At 36.3% G+C, this 25232-nt stretch overlaps 1 protein-coding gene across 8 annotated transcripts in view; it reads right to left on the bottom strand.

The window, feature by feature from the left end:
- Positions 1-25232, bottom strand: part of ZNF438 (zinc finger protein 438) — a 185056-nt gene that overhangs the window by 84759 nt on the left and 75065 nt on the right. The gene's annotated exons all lie outside the window — the stretch shown is intronic.

Genomic DNA, 25232 nt, shown 5'->3' with positions numbered 1-25232 from the left:
TCCCTGGTGTCACAGCAAGACCGAAAGATTACACATCTGGGTAAAGGTAACTTATTCAAATCAATTGTTTCTTCATCATTCATCATATATACTAACACATGTAGAAAACAAAACACCTGCAAGCCCATTCTTCTAATTGTTGATCTTGGGCTAAAAATGACTCCATATTTTTTTTCCTTCTAGATATCCAGATTTTTATTTCCTTCATAGGCACTTTCTCTCAAGAAGTCACTATACCATCTTTTTTTTTTTTTTTTTTTTTTTTCCCTTCTGGAAGAAGCAAAATTAAGAAAGCTTCATCATCTATTTGACAGGCCTATCTGTTCTGTAAATATGAATTGGCAGCCTCCAGATAATCAAACCAAAGAATCCAATTCATGGCCTGGATATCCAACACACTGGCTGAAGTACAAAAAGCAGAGAGCACTATTAGCTCTCTTACAGATAAACTTACTGCAGTCTTCCATTTTTCTTATATGTTGCTGTCAACCATAAAAGTCAAGAACAGAAATATTAGAGTGTATAGGCAGTAGAACACTTGATCTAGACCCTGAACCTTTTTACAACTGAAAAAATATATATAACACACTTCTTTTTTTTTTTTTTTTGTTAATTTTTTTTTTATTTTTTTTTTAATTTTTTATTTTTTATAAACATATATTTTTATCCCCTGGGGTACAGGTCTGTGAATCACCAGGCTTACACACTTCACAGCACTCACCAAATCACATTATATAACACACTTCTTAAGATGGCTTTTCAAAAAGGAATGTAGGACACTCTGTTACCACAGGCTCACAAACCACGTAGTTTTTGTTCCAAATTGACAGGGGTGGTATATTTTTTATATTCTCACCAACCCAAACATATTCAGACTTTTTCTAACTTAAACATAAAAGGTCTTTTACAGATTTCATTTGTTTTGCCTAGAAAAAAATAAAGTAAATGTTTCTGGGGAAGATTTTTGATAAAGCACTCAGAGCACAGTTACCAGCAAAGTCTATGCCCAAGATTCTACTTCATCATGAGTTAATCTTTGGAGATTGGTATCATGTAAACTTATTGGTTCATCTTTATGTTTAAGAAGTCAAACTGGCAGCAAAACAAGTATATTTACATGTTGATTTTCTCAAACTTCTTGTCTTAGATCCGTCCTATGGATGAGATTGCTGAAAAGTGATTCTTCCTTAGTTCTTGAAAAACCCAAAGGCTTGAGAAATAGATCAGTTCTTTCTTAAGTATTCTTTTCTTGAAAATCTTTTACGTATATTCCATTGTTTGAAATCTTGCACTGAATGAAATCTGAAGCCAACATAATTTCTCTATTTATAAATAACTCAAACCTATTTGCCTGGCTCTTCCTACCAAAATCTTTCTTGACCTCTGAAGTCCAGCACTTTACTATAAAAACCCAGTCACTCAGTATGCCCTCTCAATCTTCAGATGCTAGTTGTCTTTTATCTCTAAGTTTAATCTCTAAGCATTAATTTTACCACACTAGCTTGGTTATCATGTCTGCAATTATACATATGATGGATCTTCTCTGCCTGTCTTCTGTATCAGTGGTCTATAAATTGAGGTACACTGGGGCTACATGAAGACTTTCCAAGAGATATGCTGGTACAGTTTTAAGGTAATCAAATTCCAGATCATCAGCTTCCATCTTTTCTACTACTGATCTTTTGGCAAATACACCTGTATCTAAGGTATCAAGCCAACCTCTTTCGCATTTCCTTCCCCTCTCCTTCACAATCACTTTTCTCACTTTCCAAAGAAATGCATCCCACCCATTAATCCCAACTAGTGTATTTCCCTGGAATATAAACACTCCAGGATGTCAAACCTGTAAATCCTCTGTTTAATCAAACCAGTACAGTAAGGGTTTGTTTATCTCCCATCATATATATATCTATACATATGTAGATACATATATCATATATTTTATTAAGAAACGGACTATGTGGGCCTACGTTAGTATATTATAAGTTCAGATATGTAGCAGAATGAAGCAATAAGGAGGGTATTTTTACTTAAGGACCTTACATCTTCCATATCCTTATTACAGCAAAAGAATCATCTCAACTTTAGAAGACTAGTGAATACAAAGCAAAGAAATATTGAAGGCAGCAGTATCTTACTGTATCCAGGCAACGCATAGTAAGGCTCTGCACCTTATCTATTTATCTATATTAGAATTAGAATTCAGCTGTGTGATGGTTGTCATGGAGACATATATTAACATATTTATTTGAGCTGAAAAATCAAGTTGGACTTTTACCCACAGAGGAAGTCTGATTTGAAAGATAAACTTGTAACTGAAGACTAGCTTTGTCAATTAAATGACAACAATTTTCCTTAAATTGAGTGATCTACATTTATAACTGCAAGGTTCTGGATTAAAGAAATACATTTCAGATGTATGTTAAGACAAAAATTACTCCCAAAAACTCACTGTATAATGGAAAAATGTGTTTTAAAATTCATAATATCTCTAAACAGTCCTTCCTAAGTATTTTGAGTTAAACAAGTTACCTGTAAGTAAAAGAGTAATACGTTTTAATATTCTTTTGATAAGTCTTAATTAACCCTTTTTGATAAACTTCCCCAAACTGACAAAGTGATAATGAATCCCTCTGCAAGTCAGGTGGTTTCCAATTCTTTGCTTTCTATAAGTGATTGAGCAATTGAGTTTGCCAGTAGATAGATCATTATAATAATTTATAGATTATTTTATGATTTCTGGCACCTAACTCAGCAGAATGAGAGAAGTTAATGAATGATGCAGTTCTGGCATATTGCAAACACTAATATTTTAAAACTAAAAGTGTTACATCACCTTTTAAATATATATTTGACGTGGCTCACTTCTCTCATTTCTATTTTTTTTTTTTTTTTTCATAAAGTAGGCTCCACACCCAGTGTGGATGAGATCAAGAACTGAACTGAGATCAAGTGTCTGACACTTAATCAACTGAGCCATTCAGGTGCCCTTACTTCTCTCATTTCTAATCTCCATGACTTCACTATTTTTCTATACCAACTCTTCTCTTCTCTTTTCTACACCAACTCCTTCAAATTTTGTTTTCATTTCTTTGGTAGTTTTGTATTTTTTTCTTCAACTTCTTTTCTGAGTTCTGCTTCTAATCTTTAAAGATTTTATTTATTTATTTATTTATCAGAGAAAGAGAGAGAGAGCACAAGCAGAAAGAATGGCAAGAAGAGGCAGAGAGAGAAGCAGGCTCGCCACTGAGCAAGAAGCCTGATGTGGGACTCCATCCCAGGACCCTGGGATCACGACCTGAGCCGAAGGCAGCAGCTTAACTGATGGAGCCACCCAGGCATCCCTCTGCTTCTAATTTTATAATTAAGTTTACTTATAATTAATTTATAAATTATAGTTTAACCATTTCCCATTTTGTGTGTGATGTGAGACAGGAATCCAGTATTATTTCCTTTCATCTGAGCAATCTCTTGCCTCAGCACCTTACACTGAAAAATCTAACTTCTGAGTATAAATGGATGTTTCTGAATTCTTTCTTCTTCCCACTGACCAACATGTATATCCTTACACTGGTTTAAATTTGTTTTATATTAAATATTAAATAAATAAGGCAGGAAAAACACTTTGTTCTTTAGGAGTGTCTCTGTAATTTTTGGACCATCTTTCAAAATAAATTACACCAGTATCTTACTGGTATTGAAATTATATTCAATTATATTATATTATATATGAAATTATATTTATATTTATAAATTATATTATATATATGAAATTATATTCTATTAACTTCAACCATATGGAAATTATATTAAAATAAACATGTTCTATAGAATTATTCTAATGTCTTTTTTCAAATCTGTGAACATAATCACATGACATTTTCTCTTCATTTATTTTTTTTAAGTTTTAATTTTAATTTCAGTATAGTTGGCATAGCATTATATTAATTTCAGTTGTACAATATAGTGATTCAACAATTCCATTTATCACCCAGTGCTCATCACAACAAGTGGTCTCCTTAATCTCCACCACCTACAACCTATCATCACCCATTACCCTTCTGGTAATCATCGGTTTGTTATCTATAGCTTAGAGTCTGTTTCTTGATTTGTCCCTCTCTTTTTCCTTAGCTCATTTGTTTTTTTTCCTTAAATTACATATGAGTGAAATCACGTGGTATTTGTCTTTCTCTTATTTCATTTAGAATTATACTCTCCAGTTCCAATCATGCTGTTGCAATGGCAAGATTTCACATTTCAGATTTAATAGCTGAATAATGTTCCCTTATATAGTATATATATTTATATATATATATAATACATACAATAAAATACTGTAATGTATAATATATATAATAGGGAATATCTTATATATAAGCATTTTATATTTTTTAAATTATAAAATTTATATATATAAATTATACATACTTACAAATAAATTATAAAATTTATAATTATATATAATTATTAGTATAATTTACCATTATATACATATGATTTATAAAATTTATAAATTTTATAAAAAATAAAAGTTTAGATCTAAAGATGGCAAACACCTACAAATCCAACGGCAGATCGAAGAGAAGAACAGCAATTCTAAAAACAGAAAATCAACCACTTTCTGAAAAATCAACAAGAAATACAGCCAGGACCAAGTTCACCTACCAAGGAGTGCAGTTTCAAGACCAAGGAGAGCAGCAGAATTCCAGAGGAGGAGAAAGCAAAGCACGGAACTCATGGCTTTCTCCCCATGATTCTTTAGTCTTGCAGTTAACTTAATTTTCTTTTTCTTTTTCAATTTTTTTTCTCATCTTCTGCTAAATTGTTAACGTTTATCCTTTTCTTTTTTTAACGTTTTTTAACTAGTTTATCTAATATATATATTTTTATACTTTTTCTTTATTCTTTTTTTTTAAATTGTTTCTTTTCTTTTCTTTTCTTTTTTTCTTTCTGAACATCTTTTTATCCCCTTTCTCCTCCCGCACGATTTGGGATCTCTTCTGTTTTGGTTAAAGCATATTTTCCTGGGGTTGTTGCCACCCTTTTAGTATTTTACTTGCTCCTTCATATACTCTTATCTGGACAAAATGACAAGGCGGAAAAATTCACCACAAAAGAAAGAACAAGAGACAGTACCGAAGGCTAGGGACCTAATCATACAGACATTGGTAATATGTCTGATCTAGAGTTCAGAATGACAATTCTCAAGGTTCTAGCCGGGCTCGAAAAAGGCATGGAAGATATTAGAGAAACCTTCTCGGGAGATATAAAAGTCCTTCCTGGAGAAATAAAAGAACTAAAATCTAACAAAGTTGAAATAAAAAAAGCTATTAATGAGGTGCAATAAAAAATGGAGGCTCTCACTCCTAGGATAAATGAGGCAGAAGAAAGAATTTGTGATATAGAAGACCAAATGACAGAGAATAAAGAAGCTGAGCAAAAGAGGGACAAACAGCTACTGGACCACAAGGGGAGAATTCGAGAGATAAGTGACACCATAAGATGAAACAACATTAGAATAATTGGGATATCAGAAGAAGAAGAGAGAGGGGAGCAGAAGGTATACCTGAGAGAATTATTGGAGAGAATTTCCCCAATATGGCAAAGGGAACAAGCATCAAAATCCAGGAGGTGCAGAGAACCCCCCTCAAAATCAACAAGAATAGGTTCACACCCCGTCACCTAATAATAAAATTCACAAGTCTCAGTGACAGTGAGAAAATCCTGAAAGCAGCCCGGGAAAAGAAGTCTGTAACATACAATGGAAAAATATTAGACTGGCAGCAAACTTATCCACAGAGACCTGGCAGGCCAGAAAGAGCTGGCATGATATATTCAGAGCACTAAACGAGAAAAACATGCGGCCAAGAATACTATATCCAGCTAGGCTATCATTGAAAAAGAAGAAGAGATTAAAAGCTTCCAGGACAAACAAAAACTGAAAGAATTTGCAAACACCAAACCAGCTCTACAGGAAATATTGAAAGGGGTCCTCTAAGCAAAGAGAGAGCCTACAAGTGGTAGATCAGAAAGGAACAGAGACCATATACAGGAACACTCACCTTACAGGCAATACAATGGCACTAAATTCATATCTCTCAATAGTTACCCTGAATGTTAATGGGCTAAATGCCCCTGTCAAAAGACACAGGGTATCAGAATGGATAAAAAAACAAAACCCATCTATATGTTGCCTCCAAGAAACTAATTTTAAGCCCGAAGACACCTCCAGATTTAAAGTGAGGGGGTGGAAAAGAATTTACCATGCTAATGGACATCAGAAGAAAGCAGGTGGCAATCCTTACATCATATCAATTAGATTTTAAGCCAAAGACTATAATAAGAGATGAGGAAGGACACTATATCATACTCAAAGGGTCTGTCCAACAAGAAGATCTAACAATTTTAAATATCTATGCCCCCAACGTGGGAGCAGCCAACTATATAAACCAATTAATAACAAAATCAAAGAGACACATCAACAATAATACAAGGGGGACTTTAACACTCCCCTCACTGAAATGGACAGATCATCCAAGAAAAGATCAACAAGGAAATAAAGGCCTTAAATGACACACTGGACCAGATGGACATCACAGATATATTCAGAACATTTCATCCCAAAGCAACAGAATACACATTCTTCTCTAGTGCACATGGAACATTCTCCAGAATAGATCACATCCTCGGTCCTAAATCAGGTCTCAACTGGTATCAAAAGATTGGGATCATTCCCTGCATATTTTCAGACCACAATGCTCTGAAGCTAGAACTCAATCACAAGAGGAAATTTGGAAAGAACCCAAATACATGGAGACTAAACAGCATCCTTCTAAAGAATGAATGGGTCAACCAGGAAATTAAAGAAGAATTGAAAAAATTCATGGAAACAAATGATAATGAAAACACAACGGTTCAAAATCTGTGGGGCACAAAAAACTTTCCTCCTGAGAGGAAAATATATAGCGGTAAAAGCCTTTCTCAATAAACAAGAAAGGTCTCAGGTACACAACCTAGCCTTACACCTAAAGGAGCTGGAGAAAGAACAAGAAAGAAACCCTAAGCCCAGCAGGAGAAGAGAAATCATAAAGATGAGAGCAGAAATCAATGAAATAGAAACAACAACAACAAAAAAACATTAGAACTAATCAAAAGAACTAGGAGCTGGTTCTTTGAAAGAATTAATAAGATTGATAAACCCCTGGCCCGACTTATCAAAAAGAAAAGAGAAAGGACCCAAATAAATAAAATCATGAATGAAAGAGGAGAGATCACAACTAACACCAAAGAAATACAGACAATTATAAGAACATATTATGAGCAAGTCTACGCCAACAAATTTGACAATCTGGAAGAAATGGATGCATTCCTAGAAACATATAAACTACCACAACTGAACCAGGAAGAAATAGAAAGCCTGAACAGACCCATAACCAGTAAGGAGATTAAAACAGTCATTAAAAATCTCCAAACAAACAAAAGCCCAGGGACAGACCGCTTCCCGGGGGAATTCTACCAAACATTTAAAGAAGAACTAATTCCTATTCTCCTGAAACTGTTCCAAAAAATAGAAATGGAAGGAAAACTTCCAAACTCATTTTATGAGGCCAGCATCACCTTGATCCCAAAACCGACAAGGATCCCATCAAAAAAGAGAACTAAAGACCAATATCCTTGATGAACACAGATTGAAAATTCTCAACAAAATACTAGCCAATAGGATTCAACAGTACATTAAAAGGATTATTCACCACGACCAAGTGGGATTTATTCCAGGGCTGAAAGGTTGGTTCAACATCTGCAAATCAATCAGTGTGATACAACACATCAATAAAAGAAAGAACAAGAACCATATGATACTCTCAATAGATGCTGAAAAAGCATTTGACAAAGTACAGCATCCCTTCCTGATCAAAACTCTTCAAAGTGTAGGGATGGAGGGCACATACCTCAATATCATCAAAGCCATCTATGAAAAACCCACCGCAAATATCATTCTCAATGGAGAAAAACTGAAAGCTTTTCCGTTAAGGTCAGGAACACGGCAGGGATGTCCATTATCACCACTGCTATTCAACATAGTACTAGAAGTCCTAGCCTCAGCAATCAGACAACAAAAGGAAATTAAAGGCATCCAAATCAGCAAAGAAGAAGCCAATCTCTCACTCTTCGCAGATGATATGATACTACATGTGGAAAACCCAAAAGGCTCCACTCCAAAACTGCTAGAACTCATATAGGAATTCAGTAAAGTGTCAGGATATAAAATCAATGCACAGAAATCAGTTGCATTTCTCTACACCAACAATAAGACAGAAGAAAGAGAAATTAAGGAGTCAATCCCATTTAGAATTGTACCCCAAACCATAAGATACCTAGGAATAAACCTAACCAAAGAGGCAAAGAATCTATACTCAGAAAACTATAAAGTACTCATGAAAGAAACTGAGGAAGACACAAAGAAATGGGAAAATGTTCCATGCTCCTGGATTGGAAAAACAAATATTGTGAAAATGTCTATGTTACCTAAAGCAATCTAAACACTTAATGCAATTCCTATCAAAGTATCATCCATCTTTTTCAAAGAAATGGAACAAATAACCCTAACATTTATATGGAACCAGAAAAGACCTCAAATAGCCAAAGGAATATTGAAAAAGAAAGCCAAAGTTGATGGCATCAAAATTCCGGACCTCAAGCTCTATTACAAAATTGTCATCAAGACAGCATGGTACTGGCACATAAACAGACACATAGATCAATGGAACAGAAAAGAGAGCCCAGAAATAGACCCTCAACTCTATGGTCAACTCATCTTCGACAAAGCAGGAAAGAATGTCCAATGGAAAAAAGACAGCCTCTTCAATAAATGGTGTTGGGAAAATTGGACAGCCACATGCAGAAAAATGAAATTGGACCATTTCCTTACACCACACACGAAAATAGATTCAAAATGGATGAAGGACCTCAATGTGAGAAAGGAATCCATCAAAATCCTTGAGGAGAACACAGGCAGCAACCTCTTCAACCTCAGCCACAGCAACATTTCCTAGGAACATCGCCAAAGGCAAGGGAAGAAAGGGCAAAAATGAACTATTGGGATTTTATCAAGATCAATAGCTTTTGCACAGCAAAGGAAACAGTTAGCAAAACCAAAAGACAACTGACAGAATGGGAGAAGATATTTGCAAACGACATATCAGATAAAGGGCTAGTGTCCAAAATAACTTAGCACACTCAACACCCAAAGAACAAATAATCCAATCAAGAAATGGGCAGAGGACATGAACAGACATTTCTGCAAAGAAGACACATGAAAAAGTGCTCCATATCACTCGGCATCAGGGAAATACAAATCAAAACCACAATGAGATATCACCTCACACCAGTCAGGAAATGACAGATGCTGGCGAGGATGCGGAGAAAGGGGAACCCTCCTACACTGTTGGTGGGAACACAAGCTGGTGCAACCACTCTGGAAAACAGCATGGAGGTTCCTCAAAAAGGTGAAAATAGAACTACCCTATGACCCAGCAATTGCACTACTGGATATTTACCCTAAAGATACAAACGTAGTGATCCGAAGAGGCACGTGCATCCACATGTTTATAGCAGCAATGTCCACAATAGCCAAACTGTGGAAAGAACCTAGATGCCCATCAACAGATGAATGGATAAAGAAGATGTGGTATATATACACAATAGAATACTATGCAGCCATCAAAAGAAATGAAGTCTTGCCATTTGCGACAACGTGGATGGAACCAGAGGGTATCATGCTTAGCGAAATAAGTCAACCAGAGAAAGACAACTATCATATGATCTCCCTGATATGAGGAAGTGGAGATGCAACATGGGTGGTTAAGGGGGTAGGAGAAGAATGAATGAAACAAGATGAGATTGGGCGGGAGAAAAACCTTAAGTCACTCTTCATCTTACAAAACAAACTGAGGGTTGCAGGGGGGAGGGAGGTTGGGAGAAGGGGAGTGGGGTTATGGACATTGGGGAGGGTATGTGCTATGGTGAGTGCTGTGAAGTGTGTAAACCTGGCGATTCACAGACCTGTACCCCTGGGGATAAAAATAGATGTTTATAAAAAATTAAAAATTAAAAAAATAAAAGTTTATTTTTATAAAAAATAAAATTTATAAAATTTATAATTATATATATATCACATCCATGTATATGCATATAGTAGATTATTCTATACATAAACTACCATTTATCTATTGATGGTTGCTTCTATAATCTGGCTATTGTAAATAATGCTGCAACAAACATATGAGTGCATATATCCTTTGGAATTAGTGTTTTCTGATTTTTTGGGTAAATACCCAGTAGTGCAAATACTGGATAATAGGGTGGTTCTATCTTTAACTTTTTGAGGAACCTCCATACTGTTTTCCACAGTGGCTGTACCAGTTTGTACTCCCACCAACAGTGCATGAGCGTTCCTATTTTTCACATCCTTGCTAGCAGTTGTTGTTTCTTGTGTTGTTGATTTTAGCCATTCTGACAGGTTTGGGGTAATATCTCATTGTAGTTTTGATGTGCATTTCCCTAATAATAAGTAATGTTGCACATCTTTTCATATGTATGTTGGACCATTCCTCTTCCATATAAGTCCAGAATATGTCAGTCATCACCAAAATAACAACTACAATAACAGTAATAATAATCAAAAGTAGTAGTAGTAACATTAAAACTCCCCAAGTCTGTTAGGAATTTGATTCTAAGTGCATTAAGAGAATTAATGTCTTTGTAACATTTAGCCTCCCAATATATTAATACAGCATTTCTCTCCATTTAATTGGATCATAGTTAATGTTCAACAGAAGTTTATAACTTTCTCAATAAAGGTCATAAACATTATTTGTTAGATTTACCCAAATGTCATCTATACTGTGTTCTATATTTCATACTATATTGTAAATTTTGTAGTTTTAAAATTACATTTACTATAGTAACTTCACTATAAAGAAACCTGGCAGATACCACCTTAACCAAGTGGTCAAGGTTAACATTAAGAATAATGTTATGTTATATGATATGATAACATCATGGGGCCCATTTTAACAATGACCTCACCACTACGCTTCAAAAGTGTCAGGGTTCTGAAAAGAAAAGAGCAAGGAATAGCTGTAAATTGGGGCAGACTACAGACATATAGCTACCCAGACTTGATTCTGAAACAGAAAAAGGGTATCAGTAGAAAAACTGGGAAAGTCTGAATAAAGGCATAGTTTAGTAACATTATTGTACCAAAGTCAATTTCTTAGTTTTGAAAAAAATATAGCATGGCCACATGGGATGTTAATAATTTCAGAATAAAATGTTCTTAAAATTATACTCTCTTTTTTTGTTGTCACTGCCAGTCCATAGAAATGTAATTGGCTTACCTATACTGCTTCTGTATCCAAAGACCTTGCTAAATTCTCTAGTCAATTCTAGGAATTCAGCTGTAGAGTTTTGGAAATTTTCTACACAGATAATTACACCAATTTGCCAACAATGACAGTGTTTTTTTCTTCCTTTCCATTCTTATACCTTTTCTTTCATAATCGTCTTCCCCCTCCCATCACCGCCCATCTTATTCTGCAGGCTAGCATCGCTGGTTAAGATCTCTATTCTAATCTATATTGAATACAAATGGTGATATCAGGGATCTTTATATTTTAATACTTAAATTATCTCCTCTGACATCACTGTAGCAACATTTTTTTTCTATATATGTCTCCTATGGCAAGGGAAATAAAAGCAAAAATGAATTATTGAGACTATATCAAAATAAAAAGCTTCTGTGCAGTGAAGGAAACAATCAACAAAAGTTAAAGACAAGTTACTAAATGGGAGAAGATATTTGCAAATGATATACCCAACAATAGGTTAGTATCCAAAATATATAAGTAACTTACATAACTCAACACCCCAAACCCAAATAACCTAATTAAAAAATGGGCAGAAGACATGAAGGACATTTCTCCAAAGAAGACAGACAGATGTAGCTAAGAGAAACATGAAAAGATGCTCAACATCACTCATTATTGGGGAAATGCAAGTCAGAACTACAATGAGGTACCACTTTACACCTGTCATAATAGCTAAAATCAAAAACACAAGAAGTAACATGTGTTAGTGAGGATGTAGAGAAAAAGGAACCCTCGTGCACTGTTGGTGGGAAAACAAACTGGTGCAGCCACTGTGGAAAACAGTATGGAGGTTCCTCAAAAAATTAAAAATAGAACTACCCTACAATCCAATTATTGCACTACTGGGTATTTACCCCCAAAATACAAAAACACTAATTTGAAAGGACATATGTACCCCTATGTTTATTGCAGCATTATTAACAAGAGCCAAGTTATGGAAGCAACCCAAGTGTCCATTGATAGAAGAGTGGATAAAAATGTTGTGTTGTGTGTGTGTGTATATATATATATATACACACACATTTCTATATATCTATTTATATATAGATATATCTATTTACCTATCACATATCGCATACACACATAATGGAATATTATTCGGCCATCGAAGGGAATGAAATCTTGCCATTTGCAATAACATAGATGGAGCCAGACAATACAAAGCTAAGCAAAGTCAGTCAGTCAGAGAAACAAATACACGTGATTTCACTTAAATGTGGAATTTAAGAAACAAAACAAATATAGAAATAAAAGAGACAAACCAAGAAACGGACTTTTAGCTATAGAGAGCTGATGGGTTCCAGAGGGGAGATGAATGGGCAAGATGGATGAAATAGGTGATAGGGATTAAAGGGTACACTTATTTTGATGAGCACTGAGTCATGTATATAGACTTGCTGAATCACTGTACTGTATACCTGAAACATTAATATAACACTGTATATTAACTATACTGGAATTAAAATAAAAATCTTTAAAAAAAGATTTAATTATCTCTGTTGATGGCCAGAGATAATATTAATTTCATCAGAATAATATAAAAAGCAGTTAGTTGCTTTTACTTCAAACATTCCCACAGAGATAGCAGTATCACTGTGGTTTTTTTAGTTTTAAATATTGAAATGTTTGTTCAAAGTGCATAAAAGAGTGTAACACAAAGAAAAGGAAGTAACACAAAGACAAAAAAGGAAAACAATATGGTATTATGTTACTAGCACAAAATAAAAGCTGTGCCATTAACCATGTTAACCCGTGGACAATTCATTGCCCAAACTTTACCTTCCCCTGTGACACAGTGTGGAGCTGTCACTGAGAAGCGGCTGCCTAGCCTACATGTAGAGCCTACATTTTCAAACCTTGCCTCCCACCCCATTACACCAGGTGTGGCTTTGTGAATAGTATTCCCCAGAAGGATGTCAGTGCAGCAAGTAGTGTAGTGTCAGTTCTCAGGTTCAAGCTGAACTTTTCAGAGCATGTGTTGTGTGTTCCTGCTCTTTCCCCAACTCCTGGAGGACTCAAAGGCCCACATTACAGAAAGTTACCTACCAATAAGGAATGCCTTCAATATACTGGTTATTGGTGATAAATACACTTCACTCAGGTTTAATCTATCATATTTTTTGGAGTCCATTTATTGTCGCAGGTAGTTTTCAAGTGGGTACAGACCAAACAGAAAATATAAAAGACATGGCAACTGCTTAGCAGTCAGGCAGCATGAGATAAACTGAGTAAAGGATGGGAAGATAGTTATGTCACACAGTCACAAAAACTTAGTAAAAATATTGTTTGTCAAAAGGAAACTGTTATAGAAATAAAAAAAAGTGGTTGCCTCCAGGGGAGCAAAGCAGGGGATTAACTGGGAAAGAGCATACATCTGGGGTAATGGAAGTGTTCTATATCTTATTGGGGGTAGTGGTTTTTACTGTGTGTTTACTGTGTATAAATTATATCTCAATTTTTTAGAATGCCTGAGATAGCTTCAAAGACACAATGGTGTCTACCAAGAGTACAGCTGTAGCGTAAATGAGAAGGAAAACAGAACACTAGAATAACAGTATTACTTGCTGCTTTTCTTGAGAATTTATAAGCAAGGAATGTACACAGGCAACAACTAACTGAATGGACAGCAGAAATGGCAGGGAATAGAGAACCCAGAAATTTGGGGGCCCCAAGGATTAGAAACACTGATTGTTTCTGGATTTCAGTAAGAGAGAAGGCCAAAAAGCTTTGAGCAAAAATGGCCATTAGTTTTTCTCATGGAACCAGTGTGAAGTCAGTCTTGTTACAAATCAGGTTAAGTACGTTACTTCCCATGAAACCTATTTCAGATGGCCACATGAGAGCATCCTTTGAAAGATAAGAGAGGTAAGAACAGAAGTAAGGAAGCAAAGAAATTAAAGATACTGGGATTTTTTGGTGTGTTTTTTTGGTTAGAGTAACCATATAATTTATTGTCCAAACTGGGATAGTTTTGAGAATGAAAGGAGGAATTATTACTTACCATGCACGAGAGATATGTATAAACTAATAACTTCCTCTGCCAGACTGGGACATGTAAGTCACTCTATTACTAGTACAGGAAATTAATTACAAAATGATAGATCAGGGCCAATTAAGTTTCTGAGGGAATAACATTGAGAAAAAACCCATAAGCCTTGCCTATAAGCCTTTCACACTTCAAACAATGCTCACACAGTCAAAATTGCAGGGACAAAAAGAAAGATATAAAGGTTACATAACCTTCAAGGAAGACATATTTCCCAATGTTCACACAAGTTGACCTTGGAGGAAAATAAACAAGGAAGAACCTTCCGGAAGGCAGAATTATGTCCTATAGAATAATGAATAATGGAATTCCTTCTAGAGAGGAGGGGGACCAGAGTCTAATCAAGAGATAGCTTCTATCCTGGGCAAAAATCCTTGCCATCTCCTGTTTTTGTCACTGTCAATATTCCTAATTCTAAATGTTCCTTCAGCTTTAGGAAATTAAACATAAACTTGTAATTTGATAACTGGGCCCAGTGCAATAAATTATGGGCATTGCACATAATGTGATGGTGGTAAGAATAAGTCCAAAAAGTCTTTCACAAAGATCACTGAACTAACTGCCAAGAGGCCATGATTCTCTTCTAACCTTCACTATTAGCTGTGTGACCCTGGATAAATCATGATTTCTCAGGACTTCAGTTCCTTCACTTAGAAAGTGAGTAAGAGGATGCCTTCCAACTCTAATAATTCTAATTTAAAGTTCCTGACCTCACTGAGCCAAAAGAACTACAAAAATCCTCTATAAAATGTCATTACCTAGAGAATACATAATAAACTAGTTGGTGTGGTTTTATAGCAAAAGCAACTCAGCACAATTCTAAAAAGTTATATTGGCAAGAAAAATCCTGGCACTCTTTCATTTCTTGATTTTTCTATATTATTTTAGTTTCATTATAGTACATTAAGGAATAAAATAGAACTTTTTTTAAAACTGGAAAAGACAATTACCTTCCATTTCATTAGGTTTTAGAAACTAATCCAAAAAGAAAGGGAAAACTGCACTGCACCTAAAAATTTCAATTTTTTTATAGTACGTACAGACTAAAAGTTAGAATATTTTAAAAACAAAAATGCAATTTGAAGTACTTTTAATCTAAAGATACCATAACAAAATATAAGTTACATAGTCAACAATAATATTTGCAGAATCCTAAAAATATTATTTTTTCAAATAATTAAAATTTTGAAAATATATCTGCTAAATTTCAACTTTTGAAGCCCCTTCTAATTTTCTTTTTTTTTTTTTTTTAAAAAAAAGATATTATTTATTTATTTGACAGAGATCACAAGTAGGCAGAGAGGCAGGCAGAGAGAGAGGGGGAAGCAGGCTCCCCGCCTGAGCAGGGAGCCTGATGCGGACCTCGATCACAGGATCCCAGGATCATGACCTGAGCTGAAGGCAGAGGCTTAACCCACTGAGCAACCCAGGCACCCCGCACCTTCTAATTTTCAAAAGAAATTCCATTCAGGACTTTGTCTTCCTTATTGAGAGAAGACAAAAACTAATATTCTATATGATACGTTGTTACTCATAAACTATATATATATATATATATATATATATATATATATATGCCAAACATTTTAAGAGAGTAAGGCCCAAACTTTGTCACTTGAAATCACTAGATGATGGCACAAAGGAAAAATGGCAAATATTTTGCAAGTCCTGCTATCACATACCCTAGTATTATCAGTGAGTTTCTAACGCAATCACAGTTATTGTTACTGATTATACAATTATGGATAGATGTTGGACTACTATATAAAACAAGAAACATCAACTCCATTGTATCTAGAAAAAAGTTCACACTCATACTCTTGGGTGAATTAGTGAATGAATCAAAAAGAAAAACAAGAGTAAGGACCATGAACATGCCTCAAATCTCTGAATGGAAAATTTACAGGTATACCTCTGATTATATAAAAATTTCAGTAAGTCTAAATGATGGAAAGTTATAAGAGAAATATTTTTTAAAAACCATTTAAGAGAACTATTTAGAGATATTTGACAACAACTCTCAAAGACATGCTTTTGTTATAATAAAAATTACCCCTTTAAGACATTTCACAGAATGCCTGGGTAGCTCAGTTAGTTAAGTGTCTGACTTGTGATTTTGGCTCAGGTCATGATTTTGTGGGGGGCGGTCTGCTTGAGATTCTCTCTCCCTCTCCCCCACTATTCTCTCTCTCAAATAAATAAATAAACCTTTAAAATTTTTTCACAAATTTTGATGTTTCCATAGCAGCACTGATGTTGAGAAGTCTCTTGTTTGGTTTTATCCAAAACACTTTGCATATGACAATTTTTTTTTCTTCTCTGGAAACTTTCAGGCTTATCTTTCCTTCTGTTCTAGAAAACAGTCTTCTATTATTTCTTGAATGATTCTCTCCTATTTTCTCTTGCATCAGGGAGCTGCTATTGGACCTGCTGGGGTGCGCCGCTAATGATTTCTCCCTGAAATTTAGCCTTGAACAGCTCAGTGAGTTTCTTTCAGCCTTTATATTTCTAATTTTTGAGAGTTATTTCCTGTTTTTTACTTTTATTTTAATTCTCCTTTTTAAAAAAAGACTATTTTCTGTGTAAAATCTTCTCACATTTTCAAAGACAATAATTAAGGTTTCACATTCTCTACTAGGTCATAGTACCAAACACTTTCTGTGTTTGCATTTATGAGAATTACTGATGTCATCTACTTCTTATCAAAGAGAGAGCTGGAATTTTTATTTCCCATTTCTTTTGTTTTGGATAGATATTTTAATAGGAGAAGGCAGAAAATTCTTTATATGCCATCTTAAGAGCAAAAGTACAGTTTCTAAGCTAGTTCACACATACCATTTGTAATGGTTGAATTTACTACAGTTTTAGTCTGCTCAGCACACATTCCCATATCCCTTCTTCTCATTCCTTTGGAGAAAGACTCTCTCACACCCTGAGATCCCAGAGGGGCCCTCAGTCACTGGACAATGCACCTCTGTTGCAGCACTAGGCTGGTCCACCAGAATAATCAATTCCCTGGGCCACAGTGATTATTCATCACACATGTGGCCAGAGCTGTTCCGTATCTTCTCTGAGGCTGATAGCTAGAGAGGTGGCCCGACAAGTTCTCTTCCTGTTGGCTTTGGTAAACCAGGAAGACAACAGTCTCAAGATGCTGGTGTTCACTTTACTGATCATATACCTGTCTGCATAATGATGAATAAAGAAACTAGCAAAGCTGAGAAAGGGTCCAGATGAGATCATCTGAGTTCTTGGCTGCAACCATGCCTGAAACCAGATGCACCTCTGGAAACCATAGTCATATAAATAATTAAGTTCCTTTTATTTTCATAAGCTGGCTTGAGCTGGCTTTCTTTCACTTAGAACTGAACAGGTCCTGATGAATTCATCATTTCATCAAAATGTTCCAAATTACTAATACTTGAACTATAAAACACTACTTCTTTGCCAAAAATTAAATAGCCCAACTTTTTATTAAAATAAAATCACAATCATAAATAATACACACATATGTCTCTTTTATTTGCATATTCTCATGTTTTCGGGATAACAGTATCTTTGAGAATGAGGAATATATACTCTGATAAGATATGTAAGATAGTAAATATCTTATAGCCACTGACCTACAAAATAATTTTCTTCCAGGTACTTCAGAAAGTCTGGTCATTTCTTAAAACCTTCTCTATCAGAGCTCTCAGTTTTTAATAAAACTCAAGTTGCATGGTTATCTTACCTAAAGGCTATGTGGAAAAAGAAAATAATATATCTCAAAATATTCATTCCCTTAGGAGGAAAAATTTGGTTTACATTAAAAAAATTATTCAGCCTCAATCTCTGACCCAGGGACTGGAAACAAGGATATTTTCAACCCAAGTATTTGTGGGAAGGAGGTAGACAGTAATAACATGCTTCCAAGGAGATAGGTAGGAATGCTTAGAAGTCATGTGTTCCTTGGACGCTCTCCCTGGAGTAACTTTCTTCTTATTATGTAAATGCCGTGTGCTCTCCAATCCAATGGTCAATGTCCATTCTGGGTTTGAAGATATTGCCTGGGTTTTTATTGGTTTCAAGAACATTTACAGGCCAGGCAGATAATCTCAAAGAAGGAAGAAGCTGAGGAATTTTAATGTATTACATTCTTTTATCTGCACTAAAAAGTATATCCTTTTAAAATTCTAGTGTCTCTCACTTCTCTTTTTTGATTGGTTCAAGTATTTTTTTTCATGCATCATTTCTATCTACTGTTCCTCTTTCATCCATGGTTTGTTTCACAGTGCTATCATAAATAACAGATTTCTGGCACTGATATTCTTTGTATGCAAAGAGATCATGTATGAATAAGAACTAATAATAATAAATGATAATAATAGTTCAGTTTATTGAGCACTTAGGATGTGTCATGTACTGTTCTAAATGATTCCCACATATTAAGTTATTCTGTCCTCATTTTAACCCTATGTGGTAGGTACCATGATCCTCACTTCACAGATGAGACCATGGAGACACTGAGATGGGTAAGCAGCCTATCCAAGAGCACACAGAAAGTAAGTTGTAAATAGGAAAACAGGCATTCTGTCTCAAGGATCTCTGTTCTTAAACTATTACTCTGCACCATCCAAAGAAATATGCCATCCTATTATTATGGGTTGAATTGTGTCCCACAAAATGTTATGTTGAAGTATTAACCTCTCATACCTGTGAATGTAATCTTATTTGGAAACAGGGTCTATGTAGATGTAATTAGGTTAATATGATGTTATACTGGCTTTAGGGTGGGCGCCAATGCAATATGACTACTGTCCTTATAAGAAGAGGAAAACCTGGACACAGAGGAAAAACATCCATGAGACGATGGGGTGGGCGGAGATTGTTCAGAAGCTTGAACAGGCAGGAAGGAGCATCTCCTAGAGGTCTCTGAGGGAGCATGGCCCTGCCAACACCTTGATTGCAGATTTCTGGCCTCTAGAGCAGTGAGATGATATATTTCTGTTGATTACAGCTACCCAGTTTATGGTACTTTGTCATGACAGCCCTAGGAAACTAACACACTGTCTTTCACTTACACCGAAATATACCAACCTATCAACCTGTTATTTCCAATTTTCATATAGATGGCAGAAATAGTACCATTTAGCTTTCTTCTTAATTCTATGTAAAGAAAATCAATAGCCAGGGGTGGGACCGTGAGAATGGGAAAGTAAAGCCTCCCATCTAGTACAAGCAGCTGCTTTTCCACTCCAGCAGAGTACTGTCACATGGAAAGGTAGGACTAAAGTTGCCAGGTCTCCAGTTTGCATGGGAACCCAGAAATGTGGATTTGTACATTAAATCAGTCAACAACAAATTAAACTGGTGACTAGTTAAAATAACACTAGTTAATAACAAATTCGCATTTAAAACAAATACTGGGCAAACATGGCACATCTGCAGACCAAATCTGACCACAATCTCTGCTTTGCATGTTTGCTTGACTTCCTGTGTCCACTCTCCCTTTCACTCCCCTTGACCAGGACCTAACTGGGGCCATCCAGCCACCAGACCTAGGATGTAGGCAGAGCATGGGTGCATGAGAAGCCATGTGGAAGTCAGCACCCTAGAACTAGGGAACTCTCTTCAAGATACAGAAGAGTTCTCCACACTTCTGAATACAAGACAGAATGGGTACATTCCTCTGGATCTGGATCTGGAGTCTAACGCTACTCCTCTTATTTTGTCAGTTAGTCTTCTGAAAGCTTTCCTTTCTTTTTTTGTTTCTTTTTCTTCTTCTTCTTCTTTTTTTTTTTTTTTGGTCTTTGTTAGTCTGATGTATAAGAGACTTAGAGCTTTAGCGGGTACAGGTTTTGGGTAAGTCTAGGACACGACCTTGGTACTTCCAGGCTCCTGGCTGGAGCTGTACTTACACTTTAATGAGTACCCTAAATTTCTTATCTCTCACATGTACACTTGAAAGAAGCGCTGAGTGGGTTGTAAGCTCACAGCTGCCTTTCAGTATTCACCATCCTATAACCTATGAAAGTTGTCCAGAGATCTGGAAACATTTTTGAAAAGAAGTTCTGTGAAATCAGTTTTATAAAACGTGACTTTACTACTCAGGCTTATTTAAAAAACAAAAAACAAAAAAACCTCCTAAAATATAAAGAATTGTTCTGATAATGTGAACATCCACTCTAGCCCAGTAAGTCTATTACTATGTGGTAGCCTGAGACTCTTCTGAGTCCTCATTGGCTACGAATCTGTCTTCATTCAGTATCTACCAGAGCTCAGACCTATTTGATGTGGTACAGAAACTACTGATTGCTGGTGAGAGAAAATAAGTACCTGACAGGTTGCCAGGACTCTCTCTGCTACATTGAGATATTAAAGTCAGTGATGCAGTTTGGCACACTGTGGTGTTTGGGGCCTGCAAAATCGACAAACATTATTTTGGAAAGTCTGCAGAGCGTGTCAAGAAGTGAAATACCACAAAATCCGTCCAAGTTCATCTCATTTAATGGTTTGGGTTTTTTAAGTTTATTTTTTGCTTGAATTAAAAATATCTCAATCTTCTTTCCAAACCTGTAAAGTCATACTGAAAGTCACTAACAGGTTTCTCACAAAACCTCAAAGGGTCAGTAAAGCCAGTTTTGTCCCCCCATAGCAGATGAAGAAACTGAAGTTGAAAGCCTTAAGTAACTTGTTCAGGGTTGTTTGTGATGGAGGGAGAAGCTTGCACGCACAGCGCCTGATGCTGAGTTCAGTGACCTTTCCCACAAATAAGGCATGCAGGATTGGAAGACCAGACTGCTGAGCCATTAGGATAGCCAGAGCTGCGATCAAAACCACCCTTAACTTGTGATGTGAGAGAAACTGTTCAACCCTCTGTAGATTGGAAACTTCTCACTTGTAAAGGGGAGTTAAAATTATAAAATACATGCAAACTCCATGGCGCAGAGCGGGCACTCAGCCGATGTCCATCCCCTTCCCTCACTTCCTCCGACAAGATCCCTTAGATCTAAGCAGACCACCCATTCTCTAGTTAAACACTTGAATGATTAGTGAAAACCTAAGTAGCCACAGAAAAGTAACTCAAGGGATGCCTGGGTGGCTTAGCCGTTAAGCATCTGCCTTCAGCTCAGGTCATGATACCAGGGTCCTGGAATCAAGGCCCGCATCGGGCTCCCTGCTCGGCGGGAAGCCTGCTTCTCTTTCTCCCGCTCCCCCTGCTTGTGTTCCCTCTTTTCCTGTGTCTCTCTCTGTCAAATAAATAAATAAATCTTAAAAAAAAAAAAAAAAGAAAAGAAAAGTAATTCAAGACACTGAAGAAACAACAATAAATTCACTATCACGGGCAAAGACCACAGGAGAGGTTGTTACCACAGAAGAGCCAAAAAGAGTGGTTTAAAAAAAAAAAAAAAAAAATCCACGATGTGGAGTCTTTTCTTAAAGGAAACAAACAGGTCACATCAAAACGTCACACCTTGAACTTATTCTCTGCCATATAATAAACATGGTTCGTTGTTTCCAAATACAAAATATTCAAAACATTTCCAAGAGGTATGAAATGCTTTCAACCCATGGCATTGTTTGAGACTCCCAAAAGCTGTCATGTCCCACGGCAGCCAGGAGTAACAGTCCTCAGGATCATGTAGCTTGTCGGTGCCACAAAGAACTACAATGCTGACTCCTTTACACCTCCTGTCTGCTGGCTCACTTGGGTGAGGACGAGGTAGGGGCATGCGTGACCGACACTAGGAAGGTATGGGCCTGGATAGAACCACTAATTGTGGATGTGGGCAGCCGAGAAACATAAGCTCAGAGCTGCTAGGATCAGGAGGTATTCACAGGCCTACCTACTACCACAAAAATTAAGCAATTAGCAAATATGATGCTAAAAATATTAAAATGCATAACACAATTTAGAATGTATCTTCAAATTTCAACTTAATGCTAGGGAATTATGTGCCAATAGCTGTCTTATATTTGTGACCTCAGCTCTTGGCACAATCCTGCAGAACTGGGGTTGTGTTATTGCATACGTGGGTGGTTATTAAATGCTTTATAATGATTATGTTAAAGGTCATATTCCTCATCCACATAACTTCACTTACTATTATGAGTTAGATGTGTACATGAGTAGACAATGGTCTCCTTCCATTAAATGCAAACTGGCTGAAATTACTGCTTAAGTTGCCAGGTTGTAAGAGAGAAGAGATCAAATTAATGAGGGTGAAGTTGTATAATCAGTTTATAAAACAAATCATGCCGAGGTCAAGGCTGACATCGCCAACTCCCACTCATCTAAGTACCCTTAAAAATGTGACCTTCTCTGTTTTCGCTGCCACTACTGCTCTAATTCAAGCTGTTTCTTATTTCTTTTCCATTCACATGCAGTTGGTGAATCATTTATCTTGGCAAACTCGAATTCCATCATGTCACCAGGCCCAGAAACCTCTGAGGGCTTCCCACTGCTTGACACACAAAGGCCCAACTCCTCAGCAAGGCATTCATGGCTCTACTAAACTTGGCCCATCCTTCTAATGGAGTGGTTCTCAACCGCTAGGGGAACTTTGAAAGATAAACAGGTTTACATCTTGTGTCCCAGAAATTCTATTTATTAGTTCTGGGGTAAGATCCAGGGACCTGTATTTTTAAAAATATCTCTAGATGACTTTTATTCACTGCCAGTGTTGAACCACTGGTGTAATTTTACCACCTATTATTTCACCCAACATGAAGGAACCTTCTGTTCCAGCCAGTAATGCTGATTTGTTTGTTTGTATCTCTAGTTCTCCATTCATGCTGTTAATCCAACCTGGAATGTCAGTTCCTCTCCTAGCTCTTTATTTAAATTTAAATCTTTACCATTCCTCTAAGATTAACTGAATTCCCACCACCATCTTTACAACTATTGTGAATCTTAATAATATTGCCATTTGATAACCCCAAGAGTGTTTGTTAGCTTAATGAAGTACTGTATGGCAATTAATAACACACTGTTTGTACCGTGAGTGAGTTTTTTGTTTTGTTTTGTTTTTTTCATACTTCACTCCCTGTATTCCTGGCTCCTGGAGGGAAAGTAAACTTTTCATGATATCTTTGGTTCTCATTCCCTAGCCCCTTGCACCTATGAAAGCATTAAACATAAAGCAGACATTCACTCATATGCTCAAACCTTATAATGACTAAGCAAATTAAAGTCTCTAAAATTTATGATGTGTATTCTTATAGCCTGAAAACGTAAGTTATCAACTTTCCGGACTGTTTATGCACACACTGATGAGTTTTTCATGGGAAGCATCAGTATTCCCATGCAGAAATGAGAATCTCTTATCCATAAAACCTGATATGATGGGAAACACAGGGTTGGTTGATCCCTAATAAACATGTTCCTCCTACAGACAGAAGTATTTTCCATATTTATATATTTAATTCTCATAAGTTCACAGGAAAGGAAGAAGTAGTAAAACAGTTTGAATCTGCCAATACCTGACTTAGAGTGACCCACCCATGTGATAAAACAGTTGAAGACTCAGGATAGAATCAGGATAGCTGATGACTATCCTTATCTACTGCAATAGGACCACAAGAGCAAGTGTTCCCTTGCCCTCAATTTAGAAGACATGAGAGTACCAGTAACCTACAGTAAATGTCTCTTATGCAAATACTGAAAACCAAAAACAACTGGCCCAAGAGCATCCAATATGCTGAGCCACTGCCAGAGGTCCAACTCAGGCTTTCCTATTGCTCCAGCTGGCCAGAAAGGTACTGTTCTGCTTCTACAGCACAGGAGATGTGATTTCACTCTCAGAGCTACAATTTCTCTACAAAACGGTGTCATGCGATGACTTCCTGTAGTTCAAGTAGCACTGGTACTTACAAGTTAAATAGTCTTGGGAGGACTTGCTGAGAACCGAACCACTATTTATAACATTGTTTTTGTAGGAAAATGTCTTCTGCATTCCAAACAACAGAATTAGATATGAACTTTTGGAATCCAGTTTATTTCACAGATTAAGAACTGACTGCATCTTGTTAATTACACTATGGTTAGTATTTTCCTAGGATAAAATGGCAGTGTGGAGGCTTGCCAGAAGTGTGTACCAGGAATGAAAAGTTGCATGAATATGGACCATATGTGGCTATAAGGATGAAAGACAGAAAGGATGATGAAAAAAAAAATCCAGGCACATTACTAATTTATTAAGCAAGTATTTACTGAGCACTATTGAGACTATGTTGAATGCTGAGATAGACCAAAATTACTCAGACAAGAAGTCTGATTCTATTCTATAGTCCTTACAACCTAAGATGTGAGATAAGTAAACACAAATAATAAAGCTGCCTGGTAAAATGTGCTATGACAGTGATAAAAACAAAATACTGGATAAAGTCAGCAGAGAGAGCTAGTGTTTTATCTGGAGCAATCAAGGAAAGCTCCACAGATGACCGTGCACCTGGGCTGAGCCTTCAGGGTTTGCACAAGATTTCAACAAGCACAGTCAGGGTGAAGAAGAGAACATCACAGAAAAAAACAAGAAATACAGAACACATCAAGCCACAGAAGCATGAAAAATGATGAGAATTCAGAGAAGAGGAAAGAGTCCAGTTGGCTAAGATGAGGCATATTTTTAGGAACTGGGTAGAGGGCTTTGAATACCAGGCAATGAAACATGGAATTTATCCAGTGATGAGTGGGGAGCCATTAAAGTATTTTAAAAGTATTAGAGTTCTATATGCCGATCTATCTAGCACTGGAATACAGGATAGAGGAAGAGTAA

The sequence above is a fragment of the Mustela putorius genome, unplaced genomic scaffold (genome assembly GCF_011764305.1).
Source record: "Mustela putorius furo isolate JIRA1106 unplaced genomic scaffold, ASM1176430v1.1 tig00003913_pilon_pilon_pilon, whole genome shotgun sequence".
In the NCBI taxonomy this organism is placed as follows: Eukaryota; Metazoa; Chordata; class Mammalia; order Carnivora; family Mustelidae; genus Mustela; species Mustela putorius.
Note: the sequence above shows the minus strand (reverse complement) of the source record. Positions and strands in the feature narration are given on the sequence as shown.